Source organism: Lissotriton vulgaris, chromosome 5, assembly GCF_964263255.1.
Source record: "Lissotriton vulgaris chromosome 5, aLisVul1.2, whole genome shotgun sequence".
NCBI classification, from domain to species: Eukaryota; Metazoa; Chordata; class Amphibia; order Caudata; family Salamandridae; genus Lissotriton; species Lissotriton vulgaris.
Window position 1 is genome coordinate 1,695,139,619 of NC_141693.1, and position 6,083 is coordinate 1,695,145,701.

A 6,083-nucleotide genomic window follows, 5' to 3' on the forward strand; every position below is an offset into this window, starting at 1 on the left:
AAGGGGCGGCCTGTACAGAACTAAATTATAGAAACACATGTAGGTCCTCCGTGTTGTTAAGGCCATTGGGGGATCTGCTGTCCAGCTCAAGAATAAAATGGGATTCCATTCTTCTGAGCATCCTGACCCTATCTCCGCCTCTTCTAGGCTTGTCAATTGCAGAGATAACAAAATAGGATAGGCACTCCAGGTTGTTGTTGTGTACCGCTTTAAAGTGCCTGGCCACCGGATAGGCTGGGTCATTGTTGACGATGGCTCGTAAATGCTGGAGGATCCTAACGTGGACAGGCTGTCGTGTACTGCCGACATACCTTAATGCACATGTGCAAGTTAAAACATAAATGGCAAATTCAGTTTTACAATTGTATTGACCCCTGATCTGAATTGGGTCAGGACTGAACGGCGTGTGGTACTGCCGAGTACTTTTGCCAAATTTGCAGGCCCTGCAAGAGGTACAACGTATAAAACCTGACCTTATTTTCATCCATTCCTGCTTTTTTCTAAGTTCAGGAAAGTCATGGCAAATATGAGATCTGAGTGAGGGACCTTTTCTGAAGGTAACAATGGGAGCTTCCGCAAGTTGGGGTTTTAGTACAGGATCCGTAGTAAGGACAGGCCATCTTTTGGACAAAATTGATCTTATTTGTCTGGCCTGTCTACTGTAGGACGTTATAAACCTAGGATTAGTAGTGTTATCATCAGATGTAGTTGATGTGTCAGCAGTGTTTTTGGTCTCTAAAAGAGAGGCACGGGATCTGCTCCTGGTTTTATCTACTGCTGTTTTTAACACCGATTCGCGGTAACCTCTAGCACGAAACCTGGCCAGGGCTTCATTAGTGCAAGATTCCAAATCAGAGTCTGTACTGCAAATTCTCTTGATTCTCAAGAGTTCACCCAGAGGGATGTTGTCAACTACATGACGCGGATGTGCACTGCTGGCGTGAAGAATGCTGTTGCCAGCAGTGCTTTTCCGATGTAGCTTGGTTGTTAACTGGCCATTGCGAATAAGGATTTTTACATCTAAAAACTCCGCCTCACAATCACTAATGGAACTCGTGAATTTCAAGTTTTCATTGTTGTTATTAATGGAGTCAATAAACATTTGTGCACTGTTCCTATCACCTTGCCATAACAAAAAAACGTCATCAATATAACGAAGCCAAAGCAAAACATGACTGGAAAAAACTGGAGCATGTTGCCGCCTGAGGACCTGTTCCTCCCACCAACCCACATATATATATGTATATACACACACATATATATATATATATATATATATATATATATATATATATATATACACACACACACACACACACACCCTTTGTGGTGCAATATTACCCTGAAAATTGTCCAGATGAACCATTGTTCTTGGTGATGTTATTTGATGAGTACTTACCTTCAGGACTGCTTTTTATTCACTGCTGATTTTGGTTTCTTCTAGGAGTCCATTGGGAGAAAGTAACCTGATTGCCCGGGAACATTTATGACAACCCCGCTGGGTTTGTAAAACCTGCTTCATGGGCTTGAGAGATCTTGGCAGCAGAATTAGCAGGATAAATATTTGAAGTCTAACGTAGAACGTCAGCTGGACCTTACCTGTTCAGTGGGAGCTTCTTCCAACGTGGTGTCCTTTCAGCACTCAAATCACACACACTTCACCACCCGTTGGTCAGATTGCTTGTTGGGAATTGCATTTTGGAAAAGGAAGGTAGTCCTGTTGACCGGGATGTTTTGGGATGGCATCAAAGAGTTTTACCAACATTCTACACACATATTTAAAGATGTTATAAAACAAAAACTATCTTGGAAAAAGTGAGCGGGATGGCTGAACATGGAATTCATTGGTTCTTATAATGGGAGGTCTCTTCTGTTCAGAAATCTTTAGTAGTCTCCAGTAATCCGCTCCCCTTGACGAACATTGGCTAATAGCATCTGTGCACTCACCGCATAAACCCCTTTATGGCTCATAACGTGGTCATTTTTGGTGCAAGAGTTTAGAGCAACAGTTTGAGCAAGAAACCATGAGTTGAGCAGTGATAGAGGCCCAGAGGACAAAAGGCATTTAGTTATCCATATAACTTGGTCATCATGGGGAGCAGGTCAAAACCAATGCTTTGATAAACCCATGATATTCTCATGCCTTCATTTCAAATGGTGAAAATTATTGCCATTATTTTATATCCTTGTTGAGGGGAAGATTTGGTGAAGATCTCAAGGTTTGGCTACATTAATTGTTAATAATGACCATGGCTTTATACCTGAAAAGAAACCCTTTGAAACGTCGACAAAAATGTTGGGACCTTTCTCGTATAGTGTACCATGCACATCATCGCCACTTCTGCTCGCAACCTCCTGACCCAGTGTTGAGTATTAAGACCATCTATAATAGAGACTGGGCATCAAAGTGTGCATCTGGATCACCGGATTACTCAGCGAACGCCGGGACACATGCATCAGAGGTCCCCAAGTGTAGATCTAGAACCACAAAGTTATCACTAGACTAAGTGCCAGCTGCATCAGCTTCTTAATATATGGATTGGTCTTCTGTGAACATGAACTTTATCCCACCGAAACAACAACGAAAGCGCTTAAGAACACATTCAAATTGTTACATTTTATATCTGACACAAATCTATCCGGGGGCTTGTTCGATAAATATATCCCACCGAAAATATAGATTAGGGTCCTGTTTGCTTACATTAAAGTCTCACGGCTGATGGAAGAGACAGAGATTTAAGACTGGTACCAGATTAGGTGATCCTGCAAGCGATTTTGTTTGGCAAAAGCTCACCTATGCATTGCGAGCAATGGAATGACAAGGGGCCTAATCTGTATAGGCATGGAAGCAACAAGTACATTAATTCTTTAATACTGGTTTTTTGTTGCGCGCCAGATGCCTTCCAGTTCTTTGGCCAAGTAGACTTTGTTGGCATTCTCCACTTCTTTGGTACATGAATCAACATGGCGCTGGTCTTTCATCCTGCAGTTCTCTTACCAGTAGGCTGATAAGTTAGCACTGAGGGCTTCCCCTTCACAGACACTCTGCATCCAAAGCTTTGTACAGAACTTGTAGAGGCTGTTCATCCTTCCTTATTATTTTATATTCATAAATGGCTCGTTTTTATAAATATTATTTATTATACAATGTATATACCTTCGGAAAGTAAACTGAGATGATATATTATATAAATATATATATTATATATATGTATGTATTTGAAAGAAAAATGGTCTTACATTTTTTGTTTTCTGCTAAGTTATTAAAGAGAAAGTATCTTTCGGTCTTAAAACATGTATCGTATGTTTAACATTTTCATTCTGCATTGGTAACAATGTGCTTTAAAATTCCCAGCAAGCATATATTCCTTTTAGGAATGTATACATTTGCATTGGAGGAGAAACTAGAAAACACTCAGGTCCAGATTCTGAAGGCTGACAGGCAAAGGAGCACAGAACCAAAAGATGCTGATCTGCGTTGTGTGACAGGAAGGAAGCAGGAGAATGCCATATTCACATGGAAATGGTTCTCTCCTCCCTTCTCCAGTTAGTGCGGGTGCTGATTTCAACTGCCGAGCGCCATGCACACATACTGTGCAAGTGAGTCTAGCATGGGTTTTGTACAGGAAGGGTATCCTTCCTGCACATAATATGATGCTTAGACAAGTGAAAATGATTTTACTTTTTTTGTATGTGTGCTGCACAGCGCAACACACATGCATAGTCGGTAAAGTACCGAGAAATGAAAACATTTCTCCGTTTAATGCATGTATTCAGCAACATACATTTTTGGCGCTACACCCTTTCTACTTATGGTTGAGAATGGGGTTTAGCATCAAAAAGCATGGGTGGTAGCATGGGTACCCAGGGCCGGACTGGGAACCAAAACCGGCCCTGGCAAAGTGCTCAGCGCCCCCCCCCCCCCCTCGGGGGGTTGGGACCTGTCTCGTATAGTGTACCATGCACATCATCGCCACTTCGGCCGGTTTTGTCCGATTATGCTGCAAAAACAGCCCTGTAACAAAATCGGCCCCCAGGGGCCCAAAACCGGCCCCCACCCTTGCGGCGCCCCGGGGGATTGCCCGGTGCCAGCTACGGCCAGTCCGGGCCTGTGGGTACCCCCATGTATCCCCCACTGGATGCACAGTAATGCAAAGCAGCATTTTGCCCTCGCTTTGCATTACTTTTCCATACAAACCAATGCGTATACCAATTTGCGTTGATTGGTGAATCCCAAAAAAGGTTTAGTGCTACAAAAGCAACGCTAACCTGATGCTAAACCTTTGAGAATCTGGGCCTCACACTCAGTAGATGATATCAGATCTTTTCCCAATAAAATTCTGACTACAGTTGCAGGAAGGAGATTCTAATTGGATGAAGGCACTTACCAGAGAAATAAATCATGGATCTAGACTTCTTCAGATTTTAATGTACCATATTTTGAATTCTTAAATGGTTAACTGTGCATTATAGTCTTTGTGTTAACTTTTGAAACAGATAGCTAAAATAATATTGTGACCATCTAATGCCTAATGTACATGTTAAAAGCACTCCAGCAATACCAGCAAATATGTATGTTAGAAACACTTTATAAAGTTGCAAGTTATTGGACCGTGATAAATTATATACATAAGCCAGTGGATGATGAAATATGCTAGTGAGGGAGTCTGTGAATTCGTTGATTTTTAAGAAATCGGCAAGGTCTAGTCTACAAGTTTTAATGCGCATTTTCAAAGCATTTATTTCCATTTCTACCCCAGTTGAGGGTTGATGTGATGATTAGGTCAGCTCCCAAATGACCTATGATATACCCTTACAGCCTGCCGTGGCAGGCTATCCCAGCCATTAAAAGGGTTTGAGGGTCAGCATTGGGATTTCAATGGTCGTTCTGTCCAGCTATGGCGGAAAATGAGGCTATTAGATCATTCTAATAAATCAAAAATCAGGCTATGGTTCAAATCCACCCCGCCCCACCCCCCTCCTTCATCCCCGCCGATATGAAGATTTTGAAACTTTGTTACATGGTAGGGACTTTCAAATATGGAAAGCAAGAGCTGTGACAGAAGGTTGAATGATTAACTTTATTTGGCAGAATCAGGAGAGGCAAAGCAGGGGAGAATCACCCCCCTTTCCTCCTTCCCTGGCTTCAGTGATGCTTTAAAACGTGAGGGCAAAGGGGGTAAGCTTCATATTTCCCCCCTTCCACAGCCTCTGCCTCTTTCATTCCCATGTGCAATCCACATATGCTGGAAAAGCGAGGAAGTCAGAGGCTGTAGATTAGGACTTTGAAAAGTTGACTGAAGTGGGCCTTTACCAGTGGTTGTTGCCTGACGCCACTCCACTGCCTAAGTGGAAGAAGCAACAAACTGGTCTTTTCAGATTTCATAAACCTTTTTTTTCACAGCGTATATCAGACCCCGACTACTGTTTCCATCTGACATCCTTACCCCTAACCCTATTGCCATAAGAAGTGGACTGTTAATCCGCCCTAGTACCTGACTTTTGTCTTCCACGATGCCACGTCATCAAAATGCCGAATGTATGCAGAATCATCCACTATCCCCTTTCCACACTGGCCAGTGCCTCATCAATGCACCATTCATACTTTTGTAACACCCTCCCAGACAGTCCTCCTCAGTAGCTGCTGGTAACCCAGGACAAAATGGTCACAAGAGCCCTTTGCAACATCCATGTACAAACACCACCCAATTTTGCATTCAGGGTTGGTGGCTTTCAGTAAAAGCCAGGAACCTATGGACCAGATATACAAAGCCTTTTTCTGTAGTAAATGGCTCGATTCAGAGAATTAGGTTGTTTGCGATGGTAAAATGGCCTTTTTTGTATGTACAAACCACAAATTGCAATTCTGTAACACTTTACTGAATCGTATTTTGGGTTTGGGACCAAAGTCCGAATCTGTATTTGGAAGGGGCGTGTTTAGGGCGACCCTTCAAAATACTCCTAACATTTTTTTAATAACATTTTTATTTTATTTAAAGGCATCCCATTTTCCTTTAACCCCTTGACCGCGGCCAGAATTCTGCGACTGTGAGGCAGATTCCGATCGCGGGCGTGGTCATGAC

At 42.5% G+C, this 6,083-nt stretch overlaps 1 protein-coding gene across 1 annotated transcript in view; it reads left to right on the forward strand.

Annotated features, from left to right (window-relative positions):
* The window catches only part of WNT3 (Wnt family member 3), a 156,983-nt gene extending 153,796 nt beyond the window's left edge, over window positions 1-3,187 (forward strand). The window contains exon 5 of the mRNA XM_086923837.1: window positions 1,445-3,187. The gene's annotated coding sequence lies outside the window, so the exon portion shown is untranslated. The remainder of the gene's footprint in view (window positions 1-1,444) is intronic.
* Window positions 3,188-6,083: the final 2,896 nt, after the last annotated feature.